Raw genomic sequence first — 20,767 nt, forward strand, 5'->3', positions numbered from 1 at the left:
ATGTTTAAATAAGGCAATACTGAATTGCAACATATTGGGATGTTTCTGTGCCCTACTTCCAGCTCCTGCACCTCACCTTTCTTTTTATGTCCATAAATCATCTCTGGCCACGTGGCAGCACCGGGATATCTCTAAACCTATTCTGCTTGATGGGCCAGGGGCCTGCCTGATTTTAGAACCCTTTTTTGTGCAATTAAATTCTGTTAAATTTAATCTGTCTCAAGTTTTTATTTTAACAGTTTATTGTACTTCAGGATGGCTGACTGTGCTGGGTGTGGGAGATCAGCGTGGTGGGAAAAACCATAGGAAAAGGACGAAAACCTTCTGATAGGTCAGAAGTTTCTGCAGAGCCCTGGGGGAAAACAGCTGAAGGCAGCCGTTCTATAACCATGAGGCAGAGGGCAAGGAGTAGGTACTAGGGAGTGTGGGGGAATTTATCTTAAACAGGCTTGTTCACTTGTATTAACCAGGAACTGACCTTTGATCATCCTCATATGACATTCCCTGAAAGAGGAACGACAAATGTTAATTATCTACAGGTTGCGTTGGCTCCAGGTTTTCCACATTGTGCCTGCACTGAATAAAAGCAAGCGGCTCCAACTTCTGGGGGCTGCTCTCTGGCCACTAGAGCCATGCAGTCACCTAGTTGCTCTTACACTGCATACCTGTGTCTGACTACTCATTTCATCCGTTTGCCAGGGTCTGCGGGACAGAGAATATCCCAGTGAAGTGAGAAAAATATGCAACCCTATAGCTTTCAGTCTAGACGTTAGAATTATCTAAATCACACCCTTATCCTGTGGCAGCTGCCAGGGCTGCGTCCTCTTACTTCCTTCTCTATACCAGGCCCCTGTCCAGCTCTAAATAACTCAGCCTTCATTTATTTATTAATTTATTATTTTTCTTTGTTTTTTTTTGTTTGTTTGTTATTCTTTATGACTACATCTATTATTTCATGGCTGTGTGAACTTTCACCTCCTTAGGTTACCTCCCAGACATGGACATTGGCCCAGTGTCTATCCTTGCTTGGACACCAAGGACTCTGTCACTTGTAAACCTCTCTTAGAAAGGACCACTTGGGGCCAGGCATGGTGGCTCATGCTTGTCATCTCAGCACTTTGGGAGGTCAAGGAGGATAGATCACTTGAGGCCAGTTTGGACCAGCCTGGGCAACGTGGCGAAACTCCAACTCATCTAAAAATAAAAAAGTAGCTGGGCAAGGGTGGTGCATGCCTGTAATCCCAACTATTTGGGAGGCTGAGACATGAGCATTGCTTGAACCTGGGAGGCAGAGGTTGCAGTAAGCTGAAATCGTGCCATTGCACTCCAGCCTGGGAGAAAGAGCAAGAATCTGTCTCAAACAAACAAACAAACAAACAAATAAATAAATAAAATAAGTAGACCACTTGGCACCTTGTGGCACCATGTAGAGTAGATGAAGGTGGTCTGAGGAAGTTGCCTTTTGTTTTAATTAACAATTAAATTTTCTTTAATTAAAATTTGTTTTAATTAAAAATCTGTTTGCTTCAGATATGCAGAAGGCCCCACAACCGAGGGGAGAATGGTGTGTGACACATTCTAGATTCCATTTCCCTATTTCTTCCTAACCTTAAAAGTTACTGTCCCTGAAGTTCTACTTGCATGTTCAGTACAGAATCCAGGTAGGAGATGCTCTCAGACACTCCTCTTGTGACCTTGCTCCCCATCCAGACCTCCTGCCTTATTCTCTTGTTACCCAGCATCTTCAGGGAATGTCCTGGCACTGAATCCCAGTTTCCTTCTGACTTGATTTCCAGTATCTGCTGCCTTCAGAGTAGTTATCATGTATGATTAAGAGCCCAGGTTCTAAAGTCAAACCAAGTTCAAATTCTGGTTTGTCCATGACCTGGCTGTGAAACTCTGAGTAAGTTACCTAAGCCAAGATTTAGGTTCCCTGTTAGATTTTTTTTAAAAGTAATGGAACTAATAATACTCACATGATGGGTTACTAGGAAAATCCAGTAAGATGAGGCATGACAAGTGTTTACCTCCCAGTCACTGTTCAGTCAATGTGTACTTAAAAACAGCTAGTTTTGACTCAGTTGTGACTCACAGAAGCCTGTTTTTTCTTTTCAGTACAAGTATCCATCCCTCAGTCTGATCACCTAACCTTATTATTTGCCTATTATTCCCTAATTTCAATGGTTCTTTTATATTTCTGGCTTACTAAAAGCTGTTTAATCCTTATACTCAGGAGGCTAAAAGGAATTTTACTTTATTTTATTTTTCTATAGACCTCCTCTGTGGACAAGGGAATTTAAAATATATATATAGTGTAAAGTACAGTAACATAAAATTCATTAAGAACTGCATGCCTTACCTCTGCCAACTGGTTTCTGCCTCACATTTTACTGAGTGACATCCCATCTTTCACCGGCTTTGTGGCCTCACTGGTAGCACTTGTCACACTTGTGCTTTCATCACACTCACACCTTGTGTAAGAAACTCACCCAACAGCCTGATCTCCCAGGCTGGAACCCAATTTTGAACTCGTGAACGTGAGTCTGTCCCTAGAGGAGTCACATTTGGCCTGGCCCTTATACTTACTCAGCCCTGCTGGGTGTCCTAAACTGATACCCATCACCCCTAATTAATTTCATCACACCAGTGCCTGGGTCCCAGTTTTGATGGATATGTTCCTCTATGGCAAACTTGGCATTTTGTGAGCCTATGTTCTTAAAGGCAAAAATTAATGAATGTCTTTCCCTCCAATTTTCTCCTTGAATTTTATACTCTATACATACAAATCTTTCTTCTTAAACTTTTCCTGGTGTTTCGTGTGTACTTCCTTCTCACTCCTTTGAGATTTGGTTGAATAATCTATGTTCCAAAGTGATTATTATTTAGTTCTACTTCTTTGAGCACTTCTAGATCATCTGCCTGCTTCTTACTTTCACTTTAGTCAATGCTCCAAAGAGTGAATCCCCAATGGTGGCATCTCAGTTTGATAAGTTAGAGAAAAATATTTCCATTTAGCACTCACATCATACTATGGACTGCAAGGTTCACCAATGCAGAACACTAGTCTTGAGTAAAACACTAATGTAAGAAGCATAAAATTCAGAGTAGATACAGTGTACATCTAAGAGTCTAGCTGGGTGTGAGGGCTCATACCTGCAATCCTAGCACTTTGGGTGGCCAAGGCAGATGAATCGCTTGAGCTCAGGAGTTCCAGATCAGTCTGAGCAACATAGTGAAGCCCCATCTTTATTAAATATACAAAAGTTAGGTGTGGTGGTGCATGCCTGTGTTGCCAGCTACTTGGGGACCTGAGGTGGGAAGATTGCTTGAGCCCAGGAGGTCAAGGCTGCAGTGAGCCATGATTGCACCACTGCACTCCAGCCTGGAAGACAAAATGGGACCATGTCTTAAATAAATAAATAAACAAACAAAAAGTCTAGAGTAACAAGTTTAGAGGCTATTTTAGCACAAATGAGGCCTAAATAAGAATTATCTACGTGAACACTCAGGTTGAATAATTTATATTTAAACTAAAAATTGAAGGGAAGCCACATCCTCAGTGAGAGTACAGCATTCAATGTATAGGTGAACAAAGACAAATTGATTAAGAATATACTTTAGGGGTCAGACAGTCCTGAGTTTAAATACTGAGTCTACCACATTGGTAGTTCTGTGACCTTGGGCAAATTGTTTTAATCCTCATGTTCCTCATCAGTAAAATGCGAATAGCCGTAGAATATATATTAAAAGTCATTGTGAGTATTGAATAAAATAATCATGTCAGTCAGATATACAAATATTCAATAAATGTTCACTGCTGCTGTTTTGTCTTAGCTGTTGCTAATTGGAAGGTTTGGTAAAGACACTATTTAGCAGAAAAGAGTTAAGGTTGATACTGAGGCATTTTGTGTTGGTCAGTTTGCTTTGATGTGTTTCTAGCCACTTCATACTGGTTCTCAGTACCCCAGAGATATCCTATTATATCTAAACATGTTAATATGAAAAGATCTGGCTGGGCACAGTGGCTCACGCCTATAATCCCAGCACATTGGGAGGCTGAGGTGGACAGATCTCTTAAGGTCAGGAGTTCAAGACCAGCCTGGCCAACATGGTGAAACCCCCATCTCTATTAAAAATATATAAATTAGCCAGCTCTGGTGGTGGGCACTTGTAATCCCAGCTACTCTGAAGGCTGAAACAGGAGAATCGCTTGAACTAAGGAGGAGGAGCTTGCAGTGAGCCAAAATTGCACCATTGCACTCCAGCCTGGGCAACAAGAGTGAACTCTATCTCAAAAAAAAAGAAAGAAAGAAAGAAAAGATCTTCAAAGTGAGGTATGTGTAATATGAACTAATTTATGTTTTAAAAGGTAATATCCATGTATCTATGTGCATATATATATATACACAGATGTACATATATGTATATTTTAATCCCATATATATATATGGGATTTATATATATATATTTATATATATATAAATATAACATATATATAAATGATGGTCAGTAAGATCTACTATTTTTTCTGCATTTCCTAACTAAAGCCCAAAGCCCATTCTTTGGGCTTTAGTTAGGAAATGTCTATTGCACTGTTTTCTGCATTTCCTAACTAAAGCCCAATAAGAATGAAGAGACACTAAGCCTCTGCCTTTTGTATTCTAAAGAGAACTATCAACAAGGACTAAGTGAAGCACCTCTCCCAGGTTTGCAAAAAGGTAGCTCAACTGGCCTTGCAACCTCCAACCAATTTCCCAGCCTCACCATCCTGCTTCTCAGTTTACTTAGAAGCCTGGGAAGGGAGAGAAGAGTATTTTTTTTTTCACCCTCTCAGCTGCCAGGAATACCAAGGAAATCCTCTACGAAGGTTAGACATGGTTCTAAGAAGAGACTGGCATCACATTCCTTAGTTGATATCCCCCTCTGGCTGGCTGAATGAGGAACTGAGCCAGAAAGTGAAGTAGAGACAGATGGCAGGCCAGAGAGAGTAGGATAGGGGTGGAGGTGCGTAGCTGGGTTGTCCGCTCTACTCCTCTTCTGGCTCTGATACCTGGAATAGAAACAAGTGGCCTTATTTGTTACTAACACCTTTCCCTTCTCTTTTAAACTCTAGAGCCTCCGTTGTTGAGGGTAAGGAAGTAAGATTAGAGTAAGAGGGCTTACTGTGCTGGGTGTGACTTTCATCCTCTGTCTGTTGGGTCTAACTGGTAAAGCTCAGGTACCTTCTGAAGATCCATTTGATATATGACATGCACATGCAACACCCTATCTCATGTTGCAGGCCTCTCCCCTACTAAAATCTGACTCCAACTGGGCACAGTGGCTCACACCTGTAATCCCAGCACTTTGGGAGGCTGAGGCCGATGGAATCCAAAGTTTGTTCAGAGTGTCTTCACTATCCTTGTTACAACTTTATTGTCCATAGAGATTATAAAACGCTGTGCTTCAGATAAAAGAGCAAGAGGCCTCCTAATGTAGTATAGAGAATGTGAGTTTTGGAGTCAGATTTCTTTTTTGAGATGGAGTTTCAAAAAAACTCTGGATTTCATCACCGCACTTCACCACTGCTGGAGTGTGGTGGTGAAATCTTGGCTCACTGCCACCTCTACCTCCCAGGTTCAAGCAATTTTCCCACATCAGCCACCCAAGTAGCTTGGATTACAGGTTCACACCACTATGCCTGGCTAATTTTTGTATTTTTAGAATCAGGGTTTCACCATGTTGGCCAGGCTGGTCTCAAAATCCATCTGCCTTAGCCTCCCAAAGTGCTGGGATTACAGGCATGAGCCACTGTGCCCGGTTGAAGTCAAATTTTAGTAGAAAGCCTAGATCTATTATTTTCTTGGTAGAATCAGCAGAAAATCCTGAACCAGTGGCCAGCCTTCTGTATTTCTGATAGAACACCATGAAAAACCTCTTTCCCCTTCCTTACAATATGTATATGAAACAGAATTCAAGTTCTTCTGTCTGTATGTAACTTACAGAATAGTTGGGACAGTTCTCTAGAGCTTTGTCCTTTTTCCTGTTTCCTGCTTTCCTGTAGAACTGTTTATGAAAAATTTTTTAAGCATTTTTAATTGTTAATTTAAATTATTAGAAAAAAATTCATAACTTTAAACTGCTTTACATTGAAGAAAAGATGTAGTCAAACTTGGCTGATGAGATAGAAACCCAGGACAGATTGGGAAAATATTCCAGGTGCCTTTTCTTCCATTTGAACGTAATTATGCCAATTCCATAAAACATTCCTCATCTTCCCCCTGCCAAGTGATAGTAGAGCTCAGTAACGCTCGGAGAAGCCCTGCCATTCTTCCTCTGCTTAGCTGTCCACAGCCAGTCTATAGGGGAGCCAGGGTCTCATGGGAAGAAAAGGAATGGAAAAATGGAATTTCATTACACATCGGTTATGTCACCTTGCCTTCTCCATTCCTCTTCCCTTGGGGGTTTTATGAGAAGGCAGAAATCACATGTAAGGGATATATTGACATGTTCATTGTCAAAAATCTTTACTCTAGCCAAACTCATTCTAGGTATAGTTAAACAACCTGGCATTAAAGCCAAAGGACATTACCTTCCTAACAGAATTACTTTCAGTCTGTGACTTATGTCAAGGTTGTTTTCTCTCTACTAACCTTGGTCTCCTCATATTAAAAAAAAAAATGGATATATAGTACTACTTAGCTTACAGAGCTGCTGTGAGAAGTAAGTGATATGAGCTATCTAAAACACTTGGCATACAGAAAGCATTCAAAAAGTGGTCATTCTCTTCTACTCAGCCAGGTATGGTAGCTCACGCCTATAATCTCAGCACTTTGGGGGGCCAAGGCTAGAGGATCACTTGAGCCCAGGGGTTCAAGACCAGCCTGGGCAACATAGTGAGACACCGTCTCTCCAAAAAAAAAAAAAAAAAATCACTTCTACTCCATGTAAGGAATGGTCCCAACCCTAGTTGCTGTTCCTTGCCATTGTTTTTCTTGTTGTTGTTTTATGATAACAGAAAGCAGTTGAGGAAAATGGTATGTTAGAAGACACTCTCAAAAGCCTGGTCTTGGCTGGGAACTACATTTATTTATTAGAGTTTTTCCTAAGACTGTTGAATATAAGAATTATTCCAATCACTTATGTCAGAATCCTTCTTAGATAAAGGCTCAGTGACACTAGGCTACTTTCTAGGATTAAACCTGGGAGGGGATCAAGGGAGATTAGATTTTAGTTGAGTGCTAGAGAAGAAAACCTGATCTATTTCGAGAGAAAATGGAGATCCCTATGAAATAATAGATATAGATAACAATTATCAATAGCTGCATTAGGTGAAAAGCTGCTGGAAGCATAATGATTGGATCACGTGATGCCTCAACAACACAAGAGGAGAGCCAACACAACATTATGATTCTCCAGATGTGATGCAATAAAACTCCGCAATGCTATTTATGCAATCTTTTTGCTATACATTGATCTAGCCTCTAGATTAAACTATTAGTTTATAGAAACTACAAGGGACAGAAAAATATGTTAAACTCAACCACAATGAATTAGCAAAATCAACACTGAATTTGGGACACTTGGAGGACAATGCCCTATCTTCTACAATGAATTACAAAGAAAAAGAGGAAATGGAATTTATAGATTAAAAAACATAAAATATATATATCAATAAAATGCAATGTGTTGCCCCTGTTTGGACACTGAGTTGAAAAACATCAAGTGTAAAACGAAATTGAATGTGGAAAAGGCTAGGTGGGGTGGTTCACACATGCAGTCTCAGCACTTTGAGAGGCTGAGGCAGGCAGACCACTTGAGGTCAGGAGTTTGAGACCAGCCTGCCCATCATGACAAAACCTTGTCTCTACTAAAAATACAAAAATTAGCCAGGTGTGGTGGCACATGCCTATAATCCCAGATACTTGGAAGGCTAAAGCACAGAAATCGCTTGAACCTGGGAGCAGAGGTTACAGTGAACCGAGATTGCACCACTGCACTCCAGCCTGGGTGACAAAGTAAGACTGTTTCAAAAAAAAAAAAAAAAACCAGAGTGAATCTGGAAACGTAAAATTTTAAAAATTATGCTAGGAGTGGATTACTATGGCTTTTTCAGGTATTAAATGGTATTGTGATTAGGTTTTAAAAGACTCCTTATCTTTTAGAGATACATAAGGAAGTATTTTTCTGCAATAAGGAAGAAAGAGAGAGAGAGAGACAGAACAGATACAGATATAGCAACAGAGAATAAAGTAGTAAAAGCTACAGGTATAGACAACTATTTTTGAGAAATTTTGCTGTAAAAAGGAGACAAGGAATGAAGTGAGAGGTGGAGGGAGACAAATGGCCCAAGAAATTTTATTTTCATATGGGAAATATTACCATGTATTTGTGGCTGACTTTGTTTCTCTATTACAATTCTTATTCCAAAAAGAAAAGAAAAGAGGAAGGAAGGAAGGAAGGAAGGAAGGAAGGAAGGAAGGAAGGAAGGAAGGAAGGAAGGAAGGAAAGAAATTGAAGAGAGGGAAGGGAGTGAGGGGGAAAGGAAGTGAGGGAGAGGGAGGGAGGGAAGGAAGGAAGAGAAGGAAGGAAGGGAGAGAAGGAAGGAAGGGAGAGAGGGAAGGAAGGTAGGGAGGGAGGAAGGAAGGAAGGAAGAAAGAAAGAGAAAAAGAAGGAGAGAAAAGGAAAGAGAAAGAAAGAGAGAGAGAGAGAAATTGATGATGCAAGAAAAAGAAAGGATAACTGAAGGAGTAATATCCTGGAGTAAGGGAGAAGGAATGAAGTCCAGTCCACGGTAGAAAGGGTGGTCCAAGCTAGGACGTTGGACAGTTTTTCCATGGTCGCTGGAAGGAATGCAGAGAGTACGGGCAGAGTTGTAGGAGTACTGGTTGATTATCTGGTTAGGGGAATAAGAACATTCTCTTCTGGCTTTTCTCACTTACAAATCTCAGTGAAATAACAGGAGAGAAGGAAAGGTAATGATTTAAAGAAACATGGGAAAGAGTAAAATGGTTATCTCCAACTACAGAAATGTAGTAGGGTTGTCAGACAGTGAGAAGGGCCCACATGAATTTTTTGTGGTCAGGAAGTTAAAGTGTGCTAAAATCACTAAATAGGAGGCCATTAGACTGAGGTGGCTCTAACACTCAGGTTCCCACATAAGCAAACTGAAGCCCAACTCAAAATTTAAAAGAAAATGAAATGTAAGCTCAGCCAGTAACAGGCAGCCAACTGGGCTTTAGTATATTGTCTTGAACTTCCCAACAGAACAGCCCAAATAAGACAATTGTTCAAACTTTCACCAATCAAGTAATTTCTTTGCTCAGCTTCCACATTCACCCTATAAACACCCTCCCTCTGTCCCATGCAGTAGATCCCTGAACTACTTCCCATTGGAAGCTGTCTGATTCATGAATCAGTTTGCTCACATATATGCTTTCAAATTTTAATGTGCCTTAGTCTATCTTTTAACAAGTATAACCGTTAAGTTTAAGACCACCAACAAATACCATGTGCAATTCTCCAGAGCCATGTTAAGCTTCTCAAGTGTCACAAAATAGGTAGAGTTAGCTGGAGTTTTGCAGACAGCTGGGTTTTTCCTGATGAATATGGTGGAGGACAGCAGTGCAAAGGATCTGAATGGCACATAGAATCCAAGCTGGGCAGAAGGTAAGTGAAGGTATGAAGGCGGTACATGTAAGTCAATGGATTTAAGATTCTAGAAGTGCAGAGGAATTACTGTGATGAAGGTCCTAATGGGCTAGGGATGGTGTGAGAGAAAGGCAAGCAGGGAACAGGCCAGTGTATATAGAGACCATGTGGGGAGCTGGAACTCCAGTCTCCACCCAACAATAAGGAGGAGCTCCTTACAACTCAGGTGTCATCCAAAGCTGGGTAAAGAACCTAGACATCTATATTAACCTGGCAATAATGAAGTGGTGCCCCTCCCCTCTCCCATGCCAGGGCAATGTCAAAGCCAGCTAAAACACAAGGTTTAAATAAGGTGCAGTCTTATTACATAATACAGAAATGTCAACGTTTGAATTGAAAATCACTCCTCATACCAAAACCAGGAAGATTTCAAATGAATGAAGATGATGGATAGATGCTGAGATTACAGAAATGTTAGAATTATCTGACAAAGATTTTAAAGTAGCCTTGATAAAAAGGCTTCAGTGAACAATTAGATATGCTTGAAATAAATGAAAAAACAAAATATTAGCAAAAAATAGAAGATATCAAAAACAACTAAATCAAAATATTAGAACTAAAAACTTCAATGAGAAATCAAAAGCCTGGTGGATGATATGATACTTTGAAATATATATTTCATCTTCATTCCGGTTTTCTGGTACATAGCTGCTAAAACCCTTGGAACTGGTAAGTGCCTTTTTGTAAGCTAATGAGATGACTAGGGGCTAGGTGTGCAGGATGGAGGCTGGTTGCCAGGGGAAACAACCTTGTGATTAGAGGGTTAGACCTTTCTGTCCCACCTGCCCCACCACCACCATCCCACTCCCCATCCCCTTACCTCATTGGAGGAAACAGGGGCTGAAGGTTGAGTTGATTACCAATGACCAATTATTTAATCATTCGTGCCTGTGTAGTGAAGTCTCTATAAAAACCCAAAGGACTGGGCTCAGTCCTTTTTATAGAGTCCTTTTTATAGAGGCTTCTGGATAGTTGAACGTGAGGAAGTTTTGGCAGGGTAGAACATCTGGCAAAGCTCTATGCCCTTTCTCCCATACCTCACCCTATGCATCTCTTTAATCTGGCTGTTCATCTGTATCCTTTGTAATATCCTTTATAATAAATGGGTTAAGCAAGTGTTGCCCTTTGTTCTGTGAGTGGTTCTAGCAAATTAATTTAACTCAAGGAGATGGGTTAGCAGTACAGATTAAAACTTTGAATCTTACGGCACTTGAAATGGGGGGCAGTCTTGTGGGACTTGTAAACCAAAAGTAAAATTCTAAGCCCCCAAACTGACTGAATTGATCCTCCTTTTAACCAAGAGGTCCCAAGGAAATCTGAAAATTTAGTCAGGCCATGATGGAAAGCCATCAGGGGTGGCTACAGGGCGCAGTGGTGGGGTGGGGGTGGCGGTGAGGAGGACAGACATGCCTTATTATACTCTCTTCCCTTTTGGAGTTCAGGCACAACTGACCAACATTAACATTAAAACAGAGATTTAAAACTGACGAAACAGACTCTTTATAGCAATAAGTTACCAAATTCTAAAATGACTCTATTACAGCATCACATAACAGATAGCAGGCCCTAAAGAAAATCAAAGTATTTACCCAAAAGATATTTCTTTGACACATTTTGAAATGGCCCTGCAAAGGCATCTCTTTTGGGGAAAAATTGCATTCTGAAGGAAAATCTCCTTCCTTTACTAGGTCTTTCCAGAGAGTATGATGCCTTTTAAGGTCTAATAAGAGACACTGACATCTGTTCTATCTGAGACCTGCTACCTGGAAACATCATCTACTTGACAAGAACCTTGGCTTTACCTTAACTTAAGCTGATTTCAACTCTTCAGCCAGAGCTTAACCCTTTCAACCAATTGCCAATCAGGAGACCTTTAAATCCACCTATAATCTGGAAGCCCAGCCCCCTCCACCTTCAAAATGTCCCAACTTTCTAGGCTAAACCAATGTATGCATGTATTGATTTATAACTTCTGTGTCCCTAAAATGTATCAAATCCAACTGTAACCCACCTTGGGCACATGTTCTCAGGACCTCCTAAAGCTGTGTCATAGGTCATGATTCTTAACCATGGCAAAATAAACCTCTAAATTAATTGAGACCTGTCTCAGATACTTTTTAGTTTACAGATTGAGACCTTAACCTGTAGGGTCTGACACTATCTCCAGGTAGACAGTGTTGAACTGAATTGAAGTGGAACACGATACCCAAGCTGGTTTCCACGGGAGAATTGCTTGATGTAGTGAAAACTCCACACACATCTAGTTTCAGAAGTGTTATTGTTAGAGTAGGTAGTCAGGAAGACATGGGTAAGGCAGGAAAGGCAAGAAAGGCAGGAATGTCAGGCAACAATCAGGTGATGGTAAGTGGTTATTAAACTGTCTCTCTAAAATAATAAGTGGCTGCAGTAGGTCCCAGAAAAAGGCAGTCTTCCAAGAGATAGAAAACACCTGAAGCTGGCGATCAGCAGCTTTCCAATAAGATCTCAGGAGTTGGGCAAATACACTCAAGTATGAGTACTAAGAGGCAAAATGGCTGAGTTTAACTGGTATACAATCTTCCTCTAGGAAAACTTGACTGCTAAGGAAAAAAAATGCTTCAAATGAGCATGTGCACAACTTCAGTAAAAACATTGCACATGTGGCCTCTCCCAAGTGCTGACAGGCCACTGTGCATACAGACAGCCTCCCCAAGGAAAAATCAAAGGAGGAGAGATACAAAACCTTGGAAGCATGCCAATGTATAAAACCCCAAGTCAAAGGTCAAATAGGGCACCTGGATCTCTCAAGGTGCCTGCTTGCCTCACTTCCTTTGGTTCCTGCTCTAAAACTTTCTAATAAACTCTCACTCCTGCTTGAAAACTTTCCTCAGTCTCTCACTCTGTCTTATGCCTACTGGATGAATTCTTTCCTTTGAAAAGGCAAGAATCAAGTTGCTGTAGATCCACATGGATTCACCGCTGCTAACATTATGTTAAGTAGTATGTGAGAGTAGAAAAAAAAACACCTTTTCATAAATCTCTAATAATGAGCTTAACATCAGAATCAAAATAACAGAAGAAAAAAATCAAAGATGTAGATGCCAGAATTTACTCAACCTGAACAACCGAAAGAAAGTAGAATGGGGAAAGAAAAAGAAACAACAGAGCCTCAGGGACCTTTGGAATTATCATAAAAGATCTAACATGGGAGCTAAAAATTTACTCCAAGAAATAATGGCTGAAAACTACTCAAATTCATCAAGAGACATAACTATAGAATTCAGCAATACAGAAAAAGAATTATACACCAGGACCAAGCAAGATTTATTCCAGGGAGGGAAGGCTGGTTCAATATTAGAAGATCAGTATAATCTATCTTATTTGAGGAAGGAGACCCAAGCATCTAAGATCACCTCCCCCTTAACTTCCACGCTGCATTTCAATAGAAGTAAAGGCTGACTGACCCGGCGTCACCTTAATTGCCTTCCTATAGATAGCAGGCATGGTATGGGGGAATCTTTCCAGAAGGCACTGTTTTTACTTAAACAAGATCAAACCGCCACCCCATGCCTACTCCATGGACCAAGACCCTTTCACATGTAATTTCTAAAACTGTAAACCCAAGATCCTTTCACGTGTAATATCTAGAGTTCTAAGCCTATATAAAGGCAGGGCTTCTCTTTGTTGGATGAGCTTGGCTGTTGGGCAGCTATGCCACCCTGCTCCTGGCCGAAATAAATCACCCCTTCCTTCCTAGTTCAGTGTCCGAGAGGTCTGTTTCTTGTGACCGTTCCCATTTCATTTGGTTCCCTGACTGGAAAGTGAGTATCAGTTGGTAGATGGCCAACACAGCCTCTCAGGCGGGTTGCTTAGCCCTTCAGAGATCCCTGGGGCGGGGTTGGGGGGGTTCCCGCCCACTTGAGTAATGCAATTCTTAAGAGCAGTCCCGGGCAGGTATCGGCCCAGTGGAAAGCCTCGTCTGAGCAGAGCCAGGAAGCCCCCGCAGTGTGGATCCACCTGGTGGCTGAACACTGAGAAAGAATGGGTACTTGGAAAGTCCGGACAACAGAAACATGGTAGGATCAATTCTGGGAAACTTGCCCACCTCCTTTAGATGGAAGCATGGCCTAATCATCCACGTGTGCTGAATTTGGCACTCTTGAACTTGGCCCTCTCTCTCTTTCTGTAACTAACCTTGGAAGTTTTGCTCATGGTTTTGATTTAGGAGAAGGGAGGAGAGCAATTGTGTAAGTGAATAGAGGGGCCCAACTGGACTCATCAGCCATAAAATGTGGGAGCAGCAGGCCAGTTAGAGGGGGCCCTAAGCTCCGAGTGACATGTGGGGCTGATTGGAATTAAAGACGATCTGCATAAGGCTAAACGGAGAAGCTCTTGCAATCTAGGTGTTGTGAGAGAGTTAACAATCTCTCTTATGCCAAGCAGCATCTGAAATACTTTCAAAAGAAAGGCGATTCTACCAGCCTGAAGTGAATGTAAATCAGTGTGTGTGGTGTGCCTTGCTGGGTGGGAACAGCTGTGGGTGGAGTAATACTCTCTTAACTTTCTGTGAGGACTGTTTTTCTGTGTGTAAACATGGGTCACACTCATAGCAAGCTCACTCGTTTAGGCACCATGCTGAAAAATTTCAAGAAGGGATTTACTGGGAGATTATAGAGTAACTATGACACCAGGGAAGCTAAGGACTTTATGTGAGGTAGACTGACCAGCATATGGGGTGGATTGGCCATCAGAGGGGACGCTAGACAGGTCTCTTGTCTCCAAAGTATGGCATGAGGTTTTATGAGGCAAGCCAGGACCCCTTTATCAATTTCTGTACATAGACTTGTGGTTACAGTTACTTTTAACCCCTCTGAAGTGGTTAAGAGGACAGGCAGCAACCATACTAGTGGCAAAGGCACAGACAGCTAGGAAAAAACCCCACTCCACCCACCAAGAGACAAGGACTCCCAAGGTCCTGGCAGATTCAGTGGCAGAGATACCGACTCCTAAGGTCCTGGCAGATCCCACGGCAGAAGAGTTTTTGCCAATAATACTCCCTCCTCCTCTAGGACTCCCTGCCCCTGGGCCTGAAGCCTCAGCACCCACCCCAGAATTGCACACCCCTAAACCACCCAGAGTAGACAAAAGAGAATGCAGAGGAACTCCTCCCATTGCCTTCCGCTTCCCGGGAGGAATTCACCCTCTGCCAGCCCGTCTGTGACCCAAGACAGGGGTGCAGAGGCCTTTAAGAGAGGAGAGGTATACAGGAGTGGATGAGGATGGCCACATGGTAGAAAGGCATGTTTTCACATACCTGCCATTCACCTCAGCTGATCTTAACAACTGAAAAAATAACAACCCATTTTGTACCGCGAAGCCACAAGCTCTCATTGACCTACTGCAAAACTTTTTTTTTTTTTTTTTGAGACGGAGTTTCACTCTTGTTACCCAGGCTGGAGTGCAATGGGGCGATCTCGGCTCACCGTAACCTCCGCCCCCTGGGTTCAAGCAATTCTCCCGCCTTAGCCTCCTGAGTAGCTGGGATTACAGGCACACACCACCATGCCCAGCTAATTTTTCTTTTTTTTGTATTTTTAGTAGAGACAGGGTTTCACCATGTTGACCAGGATGTTCTCCATCTCTTGACTTCGTGATCCACCCCCCTTGGCCTCCCAAAGTGCTGGGATTACAGGTGTGAGCCACCGCGCCCAGCCCTACTGCAAAACTATTATTCAGACTCATAACACCCCTTAGGCTGATTGCCACCAGCTGCTTATGTATCTTTTTAACACAAATGAAAGGTGGAGAGTACTCCAAGCTGCTTCTAAATGGATGGAGGAGCACGTTCCTGCAAATTACCAGAACCCCCAAGAGTATGTCAGGGTCCAGTTACTGGGGACTGACGCCCAGTGGGATCCAAACACCCCAGAGGGCATGAAGAGCTTAATCCAGTACAGAGATGCCTTACTGAAAGGATTCAAAAAGGGAGCCCAGAAGGCTACAAACATTAATAAAGTCTCTGAGGTTATTCAAGGAAAAGAGGAAAGCCCCATGCAACTTTATGAAAGGCTGTGCGAGGCCTATTGCATGTATACTCCTTTCAATCCTGAGAGCCCCCAAAACCAACACATGGTAAATATGACATTAGTCAGTCCATGTGCAGAAGACATTAGGAGAAAATTGCAGAAACAGGCAGGATTTGTGGGCGTGAATACTTCACAGTTATTGGAAATAGCTAACTAGGTGTTTGTGAACTGAGAAGCAGTAAGCCATAGAGAAAGTCATAGAGAAAACGAGCATCAGACTTAACGAAATGCTGACTTGATAGCTACTGCTATTAAAGGAGCACCCCCAGGAGGGCGGGGAAAGGGGGTGCTCCTGGAAAGCCACCCAGTCTGCTTGCCCATGCCTGCAGCATGACCAGTGTTCTTACTGTAGGCAAATGGGACACTGGAATGACAAGTGCCCCCAGTTAACAAGAAAACAGGGTGATCCTAAGCACAGGCTTCAGACGAAAATGGAGGAGCTCTGCTCAGTCTAATGGATGAGTCACTGGACTAAAGTGGGGCTGGGCTCATATGGCCCCCAAAGAGCCCATGGTCCAGATGACAGTCCTATGATCCCCCATCAAAGGAAACAACTAATATTGTTGGAGCTACTGGCATATCACAGAAACAGTCTTTGCATGTATACTAGGTGCAAAGCACCCTCTGGGGTGATTGGATCCCACTGGGCGTCAGTCCCCAGTAACTGGACTCTGACATACTCTTGGGGGTTCTGCCTCGGACCTGTTCTGCTGGAGGCCATGAAGTTATACATCAGCTCTTGTACTTGCTGGACTACCCCTACTGACCTTGAGGAGAGACTTGTTATGCAAACTAAGGACTACTGCTATCACTTTCTCTGATTAAGTGGCAAAATTGCCTCAGGCAGGGATTGTCAAGGCTCTCACAGTCCCTTGGGAGGAGGGGTGGTGATTCTTCCTAACTGGGACAAAAATTAACCCTTTGCCCTAAGCCAAGCAATGGCCACAGGTCCATGCAAAGGACAATCCACCAGGGCTGGTATTCAGCAAAGCCCCTGTGCTCACTAAAAGTCAAGCCTAAGGCTCAGCAGGTTAGGCAAAAGCAATATCCAGTTCCCAGAGAGGCCCTAACAGGCGTTCAAGGCCCATCTAAAACACTTAAAGGACTATGGAATTATATAGTTCCTTGCCAGTCCCCATGGAACCCTCCCCCACTTGCCTGTTCCTAAACCGGGGACCAACGACTACAGGCCAGTGCAGGACTTGTGTTTGGTTAATCAGACTACAGTGACTTTGCACCCACTCGTGCATGGGGTTGGGATTGTTGCCAGTGGAGAACAGTTGGTTCAGTTGCTTGAACTTTGTAGGGACATGGATGAACCTGGTGTGACATGGTAAAAAGCCCCATAAAACTGCATACCTCAACCATACCTCAGCTTTCTGTTGAAACTGCTCTCTATAACCCACATGTGAATAAGTAATTAAAGACTGTGATCCCCACCCTACCCAGACAATGTGTAAATGAATGCTAATCTTAGCTTTTGTGAACCACCTAAGTAAAAATCAGAATGTCAAATAGTCCCCTGGCCCTCAGAATGTCTGGAAGCCCCTCACCCTCATCTCTGCCCAGAAGGTGATTTACAGAATTCACTAAGCCCTCAAAATGTCTGAAGCCCCTCACCCCCATCCCCTCTCCTCACCCCCACTCCCAAGATGGTTTTTCGGGTATAAAAAGGTCTTGTCACCCTTCTTTCTCTGCCACGGGTTGGAGAGACGTGAGTCCTCCATGGTCGCCGGCAATAAACCCTGCAATTTGGCATACTTTTGTCTTGGTGTTGACTTTCTATGCTTGGTCCAGTATAACACTAGAATCCATCATTCTCAGCAAACTGACACAAGAACAGAAAATCAAACACCACATGTTCTCACTCACAGGTGGGTGTTGAACGATGAGAACACATGGACACAGGGAGGGGAGCATCACACACTGGGGTCTGTCGGAGGGAAACAGGGAAGGGACAGTGGGTGGGGGGGAGTTGGGAAGAGATAGCATGGGGAGAAATGCCTGATATAGGTAATGGGGAGGAAGGCAGCAAATCACACTGCCATGTGTGCACCTATGCAACATTCTGGCACGTCCTTCACATGTACCCCAAAACCTAAAATGCAATTAAAAAAAAAAAAAGAATGCTTTCCTTAGCATCGCACCGGCCTCAAGGGGGCCAGAAACTATTTTCATTTCGATGGGAAAAAGGTGAGAGTGTTATGTTAGGAATTGATGAGAAAGGGCTTGATCCTGGAGTCAGTATTCAGATTCAGGGAAAAATCCAAAAACGCTCAGCCCAGCCAGCACACCAGCCCATCTATTATATATTAAATAAGCCAGTGCCAGAACTTCCGAAAAAGACAAAAAACCTGTTCCTCCAACTTGCTGAAAATGTAGCTCATTCCCTCAATGTAACTTCTTGCTATGTATGTGGAGGAACTACCATGGGCAATAGGTAGCCATGGGAAGCCCATGAGTTAGTACCCTCTGACCCTATCTCTGATCAGACCTCAGTTCAAAGAATTCAAAACAACAGTCTCTGGGTTTTAAAGGTTTCAATTATTGGACAATACTGTATGGACAGAGAAGGAAAGGACTTCAATGTTCCCGTAGGAAAGCTTAGCTGCCTAGGGCAGCGACTGTATAATGGAACAGTGGACACTGTAACCTGGTGGAGCTCAAACTACACAGCAAAAAAACCCCTCCTAAAATTTCCAAAATTACAGGATGCTTGGAATTATCCTGGGTATCAGAGAGACTGGAAGGCCCCAGCTGGGTTGTACTGAATATGTGGACATAGAGCATATGTACGACTGCCTGAAAGATAGACAGGTAGCTGTGTCATAGGCATCATTAAGCCTTCCTTTTTCCTGTTGTCTGTCAAGACAGGTGGGCTGTTAGAACATCCAGTCTACTCCGCCCGGAAGAGAAGAAATCTAAAGACAGGTGAATGGGAACATGATGCGTGGCCACTGGAAAGAATTACTGAGTACTATGGGCTGGCCACATGGGCAGAGAATGGCTCGTGGGGACACCGGACTCCTATCTACATGCTCAATCAGATCATCCAGTTGCAGGCTGCCTTGGAAATACTCATTAATGAAATGGGCAAAGCTCTGTCCATTTTGGCCAGACGAGAAACTCAAATGAGAAATGCAATTTATCAGAACCGGTTGGCCTTAGATTATTTGCTAGCAGCTGAAGGAGGGGGTCTGTGAAAAATTCAAACTAACTGACTGCTGCCTACACACAGACGACCAAAGGTTATGCAGTTAAGAACATAACCAAACTAGCACGTGTGCCTGTGCAAGTACCGCACCAATTCAACCCTGAGTTCTTGTTTAAAGATTGGTCCTCAGCCTTGGGAGGATTAAGGACCCTCATCATAACTGCGGCAACAATAGTAGGTGTTTGTTTGCCCCTTGTTTTCACCCCTTGTTCCTCTAAATGGCTAAGAAATTCTTTACTGCTGTAATAGACAAGAGAACCACATCATAAATGTTTTAGATAACTCATTATCAATCAATTTCTTCAGAGGATCATGAAAATAAGAATAAGAGTGAGAACTCTCACTAATGTAATATGTGAGGTTCTCAAAGCGGGAAATGAGGAAGGTGACCCAAGCATCTAAGATCACCTCCCCCTTAACTTCCACGCTGCATTTCAATAGAAGTAAAGGCTGGCTGACCCGGCGTCACCTTAATTGCCTTCCTGTAGATAGCAGGCATGGTATGGGGGAATCTTTCCAGAAGGCACTGTTTTTACTTAAACAAGATCAAACCGCCACCCCATGCCTACTCCATGGACCAAGACCCTTTCACATGTAATTTCTAAAACTGTAAACCCAAGACCCTTTCACGTGTAATATCTAGAGTTCTAAGCCTATATAAAGGCAGGGCTTCTCTTTGTTGGATGAGCTTGGCTGTTGGGCAGCTATGCCACCCTGCTCCTGGCCGAAATAAATCACCCCTTCGTTCCTAGTTCAGTGTCTGAGAGGTCTGTTTCTCGTGGCCGTTCCTGCTTCAATTAACAGGCTAAAGAAGAAAAGCATCACATGCTTATATTAATTGATGCAGAAGAAACACTTGCCAAAATTCAACACCTATTCATGATAAAAACTCTCAGAAAAAATATAGAGGAGAATTTCCTCAACTAAATAAAAGGGATCTACACAAAACCTATAGCTAATATTGTACCTAACCATGAAAGACTGAATGTTTTTCTTCTAAGATCAAAAGCAAAGCAAAGATGTCTGCTCTCATCACTCTTATTCGACATAGAGCTAGACATTCCAGCCTTCACAATAAGAAAAAAAAAGGAAATAAAAGGTGTAAGGCCGGTTGCTTCACCGGGAGCTGGGACACACCCATCCCTCTCCCTGCCTGAAAATTACATTACCAGAATATGCCCATCATCTAGCTCTGCCTTGGAAATCCCCTCTGCACTGGGCACTCAACCCCACCCTTGGAAATCCCCTCTGTACCTAGCCTACCCTTGGAAAACCCCACCAAAATTTAAAAGAAGCCCTGCCAAAATCTGCCCAATGGCACATTGCCCGTCTGGAAATCCCGCCTACCTACCTATAGCAGCTTGCCACGTCCACGTCCTGTTTCCCTGCAACCAATCAGAATGCCTTCCCTCCCTATAAAACCCCATGCCTGAGAGAAGTCGGGAGTGACTTCTCTGGCCTCTTTCCCCGGGACCACAGAACCTTGCCCGGGAACTGAATAAATTGGCGTCTAATTATTCTCATGCAGGCCTCAGTTTCCTCATTTTAAACTCAGCAATAAACCTCACAAGACAATAACCCTTACAAAAGGCACATAGATCTAAAAGAAAGTAGTAAAATCTGTTTACTTATTCACAGATACTGTGATTACACAGAAAATTCCAAGGAATTAACACCAAAATCTCCTAGAACTCAAAAGTGACCGATAAATTCCTCTTCAAGTAAATTTAAGTTGGGTCTCTATCACATGTAATTGAAAGAGTCCTTTATTTATTTACACGTCCATCAACTAGTTATT

At 42.7% G+C, this 20,767-nt stretch overlaps 2 protein-coding genes across 3 annotated transcripts in view; one reads left to right on the plus strand and one right to left on the minus strand.

Moving 5' to 3' along the window:
* Positions 1-3,226: 3,226 nt before the first annotated feature.
* ERI2 (ERI1 exoribonuclease family member 2) overlaps positions 3,227-20,767 on the minus strand; it is a 67,335-nt gene continuing 49,794 nt past the window's right edge. Inside the window, exon 11 of one of the 2 annotated variants that reach the window (XR_008475364.2) lies at positions 3,227-3,382. The gene's annotated coding sequence lies outside the window, so the exon portion shown is untranslated. Of the gene's footprint in view, positions 3,383-4,826; positions 5,051-20,767 lie in introns of those variants that run through there. The other variant, XR_004731760.3, reaches the window with a different exon arrangement.
* The window catches only part of ACSM3 (acyl-CoA synthetase medium chain family member 3), a 46,261-nt gene continuing 39,127 nt past the window's right edge, over positions 13,634-20,767 (plus strand). The window contains exon 1 of the mRNA XM_002755959.6: positions 13,634-13,745. The gene's annotated coding sequence lies outside the window, so the exon portion shown is untranslated. The remainder of the gene's footprint in view (positions 13,746-20,767) is intronic.

Source organism: Callithrix jacchus, chromosome 12 (assembly GCF_049354715.1).
Source record: "Callithrix jacchus isolate 240 chromosome 12, calJac240_pri, whole genome shotgun sequence".
NCBI lineage: Eukaryota > Metazoa > Chordata > Mammalia > Primates > Cebidae > Callithrix > Callithrix jacchus.